The following is a 12,524-nucleotide window of genomic DNA, read 5'->3' as shown; positions in this document are numbered from 1 at the left end:
GTATGGGTTCCCTCTGAACAAGCGTCATAGGGGTTATGCCGAGGCTGCCTCCATACTGGTGAAGTGATGTGAAATGACGTGAAATGAGGTGAATGTCCGGCCCAAGCCCTGTGCAGTTCCCAGGCTGACCGCGTGTCTTCACTGGGAGGCCAAGCTCATGGGGAGAGGTGCCTATACTAGAGTATGTAAATGAAAGGTTAGGATTGGTAGTTCGCGTACTACGTACGATAAATCAGGGCCAGTTACCCCTGACGAACTATTGCAATTGTTGTGGCACAAGTGTACAACCTCTGCAGAGTTTAACCTATTCGAATAGCCGCGTCCGCGGTTATGGACAGTTGGAAAGGCCATACTGTTCCGTCATCAGAACTTTTCTAAAAATATGAATGGTGACTTGTGATTTGAATTGAAAGGTGACTTTGACTTTGAATCACAACTGAGTTGTGGGAATGACACTAATGTTCCCACTTGAGTTAGTTAAGCAAATGAAGAGGCTTTGATTAATTAAATTGCTTATGAAATAAAACTGGCTTTATGCAAATGAAACTAGAGTTTAGAACCCCCTTACTATAGTTGATAGTATTTACCTTAGTATTAGTTTGCGAGTACTTTAAAGTACTCATGGCTGTGTCTCTGGCTATTCAAATGGCCAGACTATGAAGACGAGTACCAGAACCCGGAAGAAGGACAGCAGGACGTCTACGACAACTAGGATCACTCCTGACGTCAACAGTTGCCTGTGGAATAGATGGACTACTACTACGCTACTTTCGCTTCCGCTATGTGTTATGTAATGAATAAATAGAACTTCTATTATTGTAATGAGACTGGATCATGTGATCCTTTATTTGTAAGACGATTATGGTATGTAATGAATGATGTGTTGTGATATCAATCTATTATGTCTCGCAAAAACAATATTCCTGGGATTGCGATGAATGGCATAATAGGCATCTGGACTTAAAAATCCGGGTGTTGACAAGTTGGTATCAGAGCCATTGTTGACCTTAGGAGACCCTAGTTAGAATGGACGTCTGAAAAATTTAGTTTCAAAACAAGTGAAGTGACTATTTAAGAAAACTTATTCTCCCTCTTATCCTTGAGATCTTCTTCAAAATAAGAAAGTTATGCTCTATTCTTCTTATACTGTTACATAAATTTTTGACACACTTCTCTAACTTACTCATCATAATTCTTCACAGATGGAGTACACCTGCAAGTCTTATCAGCTTGGCCACGGAGGAAAACTCATGTTCGAGAAGGATTTGAAACAACTGGTTGAATATCTAGGACGCCCGTATCCCGAGTTCTTCGGAATACCCCTCAACAATCCATCAGGAGGACAACCTCGGTGGGAAGTCACTACAGATCTGAGAGGAAAGCTTGGAGCCCCAATATGGGAAACCATCTAGTTTTCTGTAACGGGAAGCACTTGGAAGGAAGGACTAGTCAGAGCGATGCAGGAGGCAATTGCCCGTCTGTGCGGACAGGATGTGAACAAACTCAAGACTACCCGCTTCATTTACTACCCAGGACATGACCCCATGGGAAGACCAATAATCATGCCCCCGCACCCGGAGATGAACCACTATGTTGCCTACCTCGACTACATGCTGTACAAGACCCGCAAGGAGTTGGATAACGCCCTCGCCTTTCGCCAAGCACATTACCCGTGAAGATGAAGAATCCCCCCCTGAAGAGTAATATCTTTTAAAGCACTTTCATATGTGTGAGTTGTATCAGGATCCCCTTGTATCGTAGAGCGATGAATGGTTCTTCAAACCAATGGTGTGTTAGATTTGTAATGTATGATGCTTGGTATGAATGAAAAAGTGTTGTTGGTTTTTACCCCAGCAACACTACTCAAGTTTTCAATATTATGAAAATTTTAAACTTTAACAAAACAAGCCATAGAAATTTCCCTCTTATCTTATCATCTACCTCAATGTTCAGATGGCCCCACCAACCCGCAACACCACCCAGGATGCCATGATGCAACTGCTGCAGACGATGATGGCAGACCGAGAAGCCGAAAGAGCTGAACGCCAAGCCAACATTGCCGCACTGCAACAGATAGCTTAGAACAATCAAGGCCATGGAAACCTCGATCACCCTGGATCAAAGCTGAAGAACTTTCAGCACACCAACCCACCGATGTTCAATAAGACTGAAGAGCCCCTTGATGCTGATGACTGGCTCCAAACCATGGAGAACAACCTCGAAGTTGCGGGAGTTGAAGCCGCAGAAAAAGTACTGTTCGCCACCCACTACCTGTCAAGACCTGCCAGAGCCTGGTGGACAAGTGCCCGTGCAATGAATGCGGGATAGATGATGACATGGGAAGACTTCAAGCTGAAGTTCAGCAAATACCATGTGCCCCAAGGATTGATCAAGAAGATGAGAGATGAGTTCCGTGAACTCAAGCAAGGAAGGATGTCCATGGTGGAATACCGCGACAGGTTTCTCACTCTGTCAAGGTACGCCCCGGATGAGACCGACACCAATGAGAAGAGAAAGGAAAGATTTCTGAACGGACTGCATGATGAGATGCAAACTGTGTTAGTGAACATTCCGTTCGCTGACTTGGAAGCCCTCGTGGACTCAGCCATACAGATGGAAGGAAAGCTGCATCAGGCCAATGAGAACCGCAAGCGCAGAATGATGAACCAGAATGGACCCCACCATACCCAGAAGTACCGCAATAACTCCTCTGGAGGATTCACCCCAAGATACAACATCCCCCTGCCCAGAATTATCGCCCCAACTACACCAACAACAACGGAGGACCCCCGACGCCCGGGGGCAACAACAACAACAACAGCCACAACAACAACAACCACCCCAACAGCAACAACAACAATGGAAACAACAACAACCCCAATACTGCCCCAAGGACTGGAAGCAATGCTACCCCCATCATTCCCAAAGACAAGTCCACCGTCAACTGCTATGAATGTGGAGTTGTGGGTCACTTCTCCAATGAGTGCCCCAAAAAGCTTGCCAGGATTGCCGCCAATACCCCTACACCTGCTCAGCAACAGCGTCGCTTCGCAGGTAGAAGGAACCAGAACAACAACAACGGCCGTCCCTACCACATGACTGCCACTGAAGCTCAGGAAGCACCCCAGACCATGCCACGTATGTCTTCCTGTTAGTCAAACTGCTCAATCTCTCTTAGGAACCTAACTTTTCTTAAAATCTCGGGACGAGATTTGTTTAAGGGGGAAGGGTTTGTAACATCCCAAAAATTCAAAACAAAACAAATGAATTTCCATAGTTCCAAATTTTGGAACCAACAAAAACTTTTATTAAATTAAGTGTGATACATAGTGATCTTGCTTAATTCTTGTGCTATTGCCATGATTGCTTGTTAAAGTAGTTTGAAATAATCTTAAACCCTAAACCTCACCCCTCTTTTCACCATCCTAGTTAAAATAAAATAAAAGGAAATTAAATAAGAAAAAGGCATATGTGCCTATGGCTATTTTTATAAAACTTTACCCTACGCTCTCCTACTTTGCTTAGAGGTTTGGAAAACCTTCATACACCTTACCTAAGGCTTATCAAACCAAATCCAAGTTGTTTCCAAAGAAAATAAAAAGAAACTAAAAATGCCATAGAGGCATATGAGAGTAAAATAGCAAATATGTGAATTTAAGAATCTTGACCCTAAGACATGTTGTGAATGGTTGGATCACTCCTCTATACCATTTCAACACTCAACAACACCAATTGGGTCAAGCCAAGTCACATTAAAACTCAAATGCAACATATGCATAGAGGCATATGTGACACATAGCCATAATACCCAATTCTTGTTCTATGCCTTTAAACCTTGACCAAATGGTGTGAAACCATCTCTAAACCTAATCTAACACTAAATTGACCCTAACCCATGTCCAAGTAAAACAAGATCAACAATTTACAAGGATAATGAAATTTGACACATCACCTCTTATGTGTTATGGCCATTTTGCAAATCTTTGAACAACACCTTTTGAAATGGTTTCAATGGGTTGGAAATGTTAGTAAACTCATAAGAACCACATTAGAGTAAAGACAAGTCAAATCAAATGGATAGAAATCAATTATTGAGATAATCTCAATTTCACTCACATACACATAAGGCCAATTTTGCAAATCTTCACCAAAGGCCACCATGGCTTGATCTATTGCTTGGAGAATATTTATATACGATAAACAAACACAAATGCATCAAAGAAACCAGAATCAAATCCAAGAAAATCTCAAAACCTACATACGTGTGATAATGGTCAAATGTGACTTTTATAAAATGTTCCCTACTTTACCCCCTGGTTTTGCCTTTTTCTTCAAACCAACCTTGGTCAACTATTGCCATGTCATCCAAGACCATGTCAAGGTGAGCAACTTTCATGTTGACCACCATGCCTAACTTTGACCAGGTTGACCAGTAGAGATTTGATAAGTGGAGACTTTGAAATTATGAGAAGATCATACCAAATTTGAAAACTTTGCAAAACAACTCCAAAATGAACACCACCACCACCAATCTTTCACATTAATTATATAATTGAGCTCCACCAAAAAGATTTCCAAAATTCCAACATTTACTTCATGCGGCCATTTCATCAAACATGTTGTGTGCACAAATCTGGAAAATTGATACGTACTATTAACCCCTGGATTCTTGCCTAAACCCCTTTCTCCCTTTCATCATTATTGCTCTAGTACCATACCTGCATCATACTATGCCCTGCATCCCTAAGAAAAGTGAGGCCATGATCAATTTTCACCCATGCCATGTACCATGCCGGCCACCCTCACACACTTTCTCTCTGGCCCCTTCCTCACACTTTCACTTTGTCCTGGAGATGCTCCTACATTAGCTGATCACGACCATGCACGTTCGGAGCAAAGAGACGCACGCTAGGGGCCAGAACGCGCGCGCCCAGTACCTCGCCATGGCGTGCCAGACACGCGGTGAGCGCGCCCAGACAGCGTCCTGGACGCGCCAGAGCGCCATGCGACCCGTCGCCCTCGTCCTCCCACCAAAGCCTAGCACTGCGTCGAGCACCGCCTCGCCACCCTCTACGAGCTAGACAACGTCGCTAGCCTGCGGCCGCCTTATCACCGTCGCCATCATCAAAACCCTGCCACGCCATACTAAGAACACTCGGGCGTCGCCAGGATGCCCTCGTCCTCCCCTTGCTGCGCCATCACGCGCGTTAGCTCTGCCTAGTCATCGCCTACCTCGCGCCCCCTAACTTGCCCCTTCGCGCCCTGGACAGCCATCACCGTCGACGACCCCCACAGCACCCCTCGGTCACCCCGCGTTCCTATAAATAGAGCCACTTCCCCGCCTCCTTCTCCACAGCAAAGTTTCTCCCCTCCTCTCTCTGATCCTTCTCCACCCCTCAATTTCACACTACATCGCCGGAGAAGCTCCAATCGCAAGCTCATCCCCGCCGGAGCCAGGACATCGACGCCGTTGATCCACGCCGCCCCAAGCCTTGCCACTGTACCAGGAGCCTCTACCCCATCGACAACGTCGCCTCGACACTCTCCCTCGATCGCCGGCGGCCTGGAACGCTCCCCGGCCCCCTACCTCCGCCGCCAGTACACCTTCCTCTCGCCGGAGAAGAAGACGAACCACAGCCGTGCGATCACCTTCTAATCCGACGGCCAACATTGACAGGTACCGCTTCGGTGAAGTAAAGTCGCTGACAGGTGGGACCTTATGTCAGCAGGCCCGAACCGTTACTGGGCCAGTTCCTGTATTCAAACCATTTCGGCCCATCTGTTTCCCACGCAGCCCAACACTTTAAATTTTGTATTAATTCATTTCAGCAGTTATTCAATTCTGGTCTGTGCTATAAATTGAATAGTTTTAAATCTATAAATCCAAATCTTGTGATTCAAAATGTTCCAGAAAGCTTATGAAGTTATCTACATTTTGCCACTGGATTAAACCCCATATCTTGTGTAGTTTTTGAATATAAAAAATAACAAAATAGATACTTTTCAGTATTCAAATAAATCTTAAAAATCAACCATTTTGAATTTTGAAGTGAATCCAATTGCAATAATTCACATTTAACAAACTCTAATTTACTATGTAAAAAGATGATATAGGTTCTGTACATGATCATGGGCTAGAATCAAAATATTGGCTATGTAGTCAATACTAGTCCATCTAAACTATCTCAAATCTTAGGAATTTAAATCTATGAGGTGTATCACCTCATTTAAATCATTTCTCAAGTGATATGAAGTAATGTGTTGACCTTTATTTACTTAGGCTCATACTTGCTCACTTGTAGAATTTAAATCAGAATAGTATTTAATTTGCAATAGTTATTTACATCACATGAGATGGTGAATCTCATTTAAATCACTTTTCTCAAATACTAAGTGTGAAGTGTTGACCTTGGACAACATGGGATCATCCCTGGTTATTTGAGGAGATTAAATCTTAAGAAGAATTCAATGAGAGGAAATTATTTCTCCAAACCAAAGAGAAACCCTAATTCCAATCTTCAATGAGAGGAAATTATTTTCCTAATGTTAAATAAAGAAACTCTAGCATAATTTGTGAATAAATGTTTAGTAGTGATGCTAGATCATTTGTGTGAGCCAATAAGGCTAATTAAGACTACTTAAGTGTTGTTTGGTGATTGTATCCTCGTATTCGTTTATAGACTCTAGTACCGGAGACTATCAAGAGGAAGAGGTCTTCTACCAAGAGGAAGAGCAAGAAAACTTTGATCACATCACCAATCAAGGCAAGCTATTACCAATGCAAGCTAGACTAATGCAAACTATTTTGGTTGCAAGTTTCTATTCTTGCAAAGTGCAAAGCTCTACAAGAGCAAGGCACCATTACATTTACTTTATGATCCTATCCCAAGTTTTTAGTTTACAAGCTTTACTTGATTTTATTTATCAAAGTTACTTTTTGGTTTATGATTCACTTGGTTTAGTTATAGAGTAGTACAAGATCATCACACTTAGCTTAGCAAGCTCCAAGATACTTAGCACCCCTCATAACTAGATGCTAGTGCTCAATATTAAAAGTGACTACTCCATTTGGGAACTTGTGAATTGAAATGACTTTGAAAACCTTGGAATGATGAGTCATTCTATTGAGAGATTTTGAAGGTGAATATGACTGGTGAAGGACTCGGTGAATTTTACAAAAACACTGATGGTTGGGTTCGGATGCGATACCATTCCAATTTTACAAGTACCCCCACAATACCTGAATCTGGGTAAGGCTTAGCTAGAAACTTATGTATTTTAGTATGGGTTCCCTCTGAACAAGCGTCATAGGGGTTATGCCGAGGCTGCCTCCGTACTGGTGAAGTGATGTGAAATGACGTGAAATGAGGTGAATGTCCGGCCCAAGCCCTGTGCAGTTCCCAGGCTGACCGCGTGTCTTCACTGGGTGGCCAAGCTCATGGGGAGAGGTGCCTATACTAGAGTATGTAAATGAAAGGTTAGGATTGGTAGTTCGCGTACTGCGTACGATAAATCAGGGCCAGTTACCCCTGACGAACTATTGCAATTGTTGTGGCACAAGTGTACAACCTCTGCAGAGTTTAACCTATTCGAATAGCCGCGTCCGCGGTTATGGACAGTTGGAAAGGCCATACTGTTCCGTCATCAGAACTTTTCTAAAAATATGAATGGTGACTTGCGATTTGAATTGAAAGGTGACTTTGACTTTGAATCACAACTGAGTTGTGGGAATGACACTAATGTTCCCACTTGAGTTAGTTAAGCAAATGAAGAGGCTTTGATTAATTAAATTGCTAATGAAATAAAACTGGCTTTATGCAAATGAAACTAGAGTTTAGAACCCCCTTACTATAGTTGATAGTATTTACCTTAGTATTAGTTTGCGAGTACTTTAAAGTACTCATGGCTGTGTCCCTGGCTATTCAAATGGCCAGACTATGAAGACGAGTACCAGAACCCGGAAGAAGGACAGCAGGACGTCTACGACAACTAGGATCACTCCTGACGTCAACAGTTGCCTGTGGAATAGATGGACTACTACTATGCTACTTTCGCTTCCGCTATGTGTTATGTAATGAATAAATAGAACTTCTATTATTGTAATGAGACTGGATCATGTGATCCTTTATTTGTAAGACGATTATGGTATGTAATGAATGATGTGTTGTGATATCAATCTATTATGTCTCGCAAAAACAATATTCCTGGGATTGCGATGAATGGCATAATAGGCATCTGGACTGAAAAATCCGGGTGTTGACATAAACTAGGGTTTTGCCCAGTACTACGGATCAATTTCTGAAAATCCAACTACGGGGTTCAATTTTGGCCTGCTAATATAAAATTATATAATCTGAACTAGTATTCCTCTAAAAAATCATTTTACTATGCATCGTTTGGTACTTTTCATAGCTAGAGTGCTTACTCCCTCCGTTAGCAAATAGTCTTTGTATGTCATATAGTAAGCATTCAAGTTGATAAACAAGGTTTAGACATATTCAAACATGGAAATTTCAAAAACCCTACCAAGAGCTACATTTTGGAGTGACTAAGAAGGATATATGCTTAATTTTTCATATTTATGTTTTAAACTTGTTTAAATCATGGTCAAACCTAGGACTTGACCAAGATTCAAATGGGCATAAAAAATCAAAATAAATCAAAATAAATGAAAAACTAAGGCACATAGTTTTCTTATGTCATATAGTAAGCATTCAATTAAGTTGATAAACAAGGTCTAGACATATTCAAACCAGAAAAATCATGTATCTAGCTACCCCTAACCCTAAACTCTGTCTTATGAAGTCAAGCATGCATGAAGGTTTTTGGTTTCAAACATGGAAATTTCAAAAACCCTACCAAGATCTACATTTTGGAGTGACTAAGAAGGATATATGCTTAATTTTTCATATTCATCTTTTAAACTTGTTTAAATCATGGTCAAACCTAGGATTTGACCAAGATTCAAATGGGCATAAAAATTCAGAAAAAACAAAAAATGGAAAATCAAGGCACATAGTCTCCTTATGTCACATAGTAAGCATTCAATTAAGTTGATAAACAAGGTCTAGATATATTCAAACCAGAGAAATCATATATCTACCCCCTAACCCTAAACTCTCTCTTATGAAGTGAAGCATGAAGATATGTGGTTTTTGGTTTCAAACATGGAAATTTCAAAAACCCTCCCAAGAGCTTCATTTTGGCGTGACTAAGAAGGATATATGCTTAATTTTTCATATTCATGTTTTCAACTTGTTTAAATCATGGTCAAACCTAGGATTTGACCAAGATTCAAATGGGCATAATTTAAAAAAAATGAAAAATCAAGGCACAGAGTCTTCTTATGTCATATAGTAAGCATTCAATTAAGTTGATAAACAAGGTCTAGACATATTCAAACCATAAAAACATGTATCTACCCCTATATACCCCTAAACCATGACTTAATTATGAAGTCAAGCATGAAGAGAAGTGGTTTTTAGTTTCAAACATGGAATTTTCAAAAAACCTCCCAAGAGCTTCATTTTGGAGTGACTTAAGAAGCATACATGCTTACATTTTCATATTCATGTTTTAAACTTGTTCAAATCTTGGTCAACAAACCTAGGATTTGACGAAGATTCAAATGAGTATAAAAAATTAAAACCAAGGTCTACTCATGTCATATAGTAAGCATTCATTTAAATTGATGAACAAGGTCTAGACATATTCAAACTAGCAGGAAAATCATGTATCTACCCCTAACCCTAAACTCTGTCTTATGAAGTCAAGTATGCATGAAGAGAAGTGGTTTTTGGTTTCAAGCATGGAAATTTCAAAAACCCTCCCAAGAGCTACATATTGGAGTGACTAAGAAGGATAGATGCTTAATTTTTCATATTCATGTTTTAAACTTGATTAACTCATAGTCAAATTAACCTAGGATTTGACCAAGATTCAAATGGGCATAAAAATTCAAAAAAAAATGAAAAACCAATGCACATAGTCATCTTATGTCATCTAGTAAGCATTCAATTAAGTTGATAAACAATGTCTAGACATATTCAAACTAGAAAATTTGTGTATCAAGCTACTCCTAACCCCAAACTCTGTGTTATGAAGTCAAGCATGAAGAGAAGTACGTGGTTTTTTTTGTTTAAAACATGGAAATTTCAAAAACCCTACCAAGATCTACATTTTGGAGTGACTAAGAAGAAGGATATATGCTTAATTTTTCATATTCATGTTTTAAACTTGTTTAAATCATGGTCAAACCTAGGATTTGACCAAGATTCAAATGGGCATAAAAATTCAGAAAAAACAAAAATGGAAAATCAAGGCACATAGTCTTCTTATGTCACATAGTAAGCATTCAATTAAGTTGATAAACAAGGTCTAGATATATTCAAACCAGAGAAATCATGTATCTACCCCCTAACCCTAAAATCTGTCTCATGAAGTCAAGCATGAAGATATGTGGTTTTTGGTTTCAAACATGGAAATTTCAAAAACACTCCCAAGAGCTTCATTTTGGACTGACTAAGAAGGATATATGCTTAATTTTTCATATTCATGTTTTCAACTTGTTTAAATCATGGTCAAACCTAGGATTTGACCAAGATTCAAATGGGCATAATTTTAAAAAAAATGAAAAATCAAGGCACATTGTCTTCTTACGTTATATAGTAAGCATTCAATTAAGTTGATAAACAAGGTCTAGACATATTCAAACCAGAAAAATCATCTATCTACCCCCTATATATCCCTAAACCCTGACTTATGAAGTCAAGCATGAAGAGAAGTGGTTTTTAGTTTCAAACATGGAAATTTCAAAAACCCTCCCAAGAGCTTCATTTTGGAGTGACTTAAGAAGCATACATGCTTACTTTTTCATATTCATGTTTTAAACTTGTTCAAATCTTCGTCAACAAACCTAGGATTTGACGAAGATTCAAATGGGTATAAAAATTAAAACCAAGGTCTGCTCATGTCATATAGTAAGCATTCATTTAAATTGATAAACAAGGTCTAGACATATTCAAACTAGCAGGAAAATCATGTATCTACCCCTAACCCTAAACTCTGTCTTATGAAGTCAAGCATGCATGAAGAGAAGTGGTTTTTGGTTTCAAGCATGGAAATTTCAAAAACCCTCCCAAGAGCTACATATTGGAGTGACTAAGAAGGATAGATGTTTTATTTTTCATATTCATGTTTTAAACTTGATTAAATCATGGTCAAACCTAGGATTTGACCAAGATTCAAATGGGCATAAAAATTCAAAAAATAAATGAAAAACCAATGCACATAGTCATCTTATGTCATCTAGTAAGCATTCAATTAAGTTGATAAACAATGTCTAGACATATTCAAACCAGAAAATTTATGTATCAAGCTACCCCTAACCCCAAACTCAGTCTTATGAAGTCAAGCATGAAGAGAAGTACGTGGTTTTTTGGTTTCAAACATGGAAATTTCAAAAACCCTCTCAAGATCGAGCTTCATTTTGGAGTGACTACGAAGGATACATCCTTAATTTTTCATATTCATGTTTTAAACTTGTTTAAATCATGGTCAAACCTAGGATTTGACAAGATTCAAATGGGCAAACATATGATAAGTGATGCAAATATCATTTCTAAGTGCGGGCAAACCAGCCTTTAGCTTAACATATTACAAGGTTTTAGAAAATTGAGTCGGGGCGGCTGCTCCCCTTGGCTATAGTCTGGATCCGCCCATGCTATAGTTTGAGGCCATTTGGATGACATCGAAAAAATTCTTTGATTAGAAATGGGGTTGTTCGAACCCCGTAGTTGGATTTTTTTGAACCTTGATCTGTAGTACTGGGCAAAACCCTAGTTTAACCTATTTAATTATAGATTCGTAGGTCGATTTTTCTACGTACCTTTTTATTATTACTCTACTATGCAGCACATATGTGTTTGCCCGTCGAGTGAAACTCGGACGAAGAGGGATCACTCGGAAGGAGAGAAGAAGGAGGGAGAGCATTATGGTGTCTCCCCTTTTTCGGGTGATGATGTTGACTATTGTGCAGGGTTTGTCAGTGAGCAGGAGGTGCGAGCGAGCGAGTCGAGCGAGGCCGAGAATGAGAGAGATTTGTTTTTTTTGTGAGAGTGACAAACGAAGGATCCTGAAGGACCCAGAGACTTCCAATACGCATCCTGAATTCCTGATGCGTCTTCTCTTGACAAAGAAAATGGCTGGGAGTTTGCGTACCTATTGCACGTGACTTGTGCTCACTGGAGTGTGGGACCTCACGCATGGGCACCACACGTAGACCTGTTGGTGTAAAAACTCGGTTGATTATTATCGTGCATTAGAACAAAGTTTCCTATGGATTCAAGGGTAGGAAATCCAACACATCTATCAATTGGTACATTTTGGAGTGACTAAGAAGGATCCATGCTTACCTTTTTGTTTTCACGTGTTAAACTTGTTTAAATCTTGGTCAAACCTAGGATTTGACAGAGATTCAAATGGGCGGAAAATTAAACAAAAAACAGAAAAATGAAAAACCAAAG

Source organism: Lolium perenne, chromosome 2, assembly GCF_019359855.2.
Source record: "Lolium perenne isolate Kyuss_39 chromosome 2, Kyuss_2.0, whole genome shotgun sequence".
Lineage (NCBI taxonomy): Eukaryota > Viridiplantae > Streptophyta > Magnoliopsida > Poales > Poaceae > Lolium > Lolium perenne.
Note: the sequence above shows the minus strand (reverse complement) of the source record.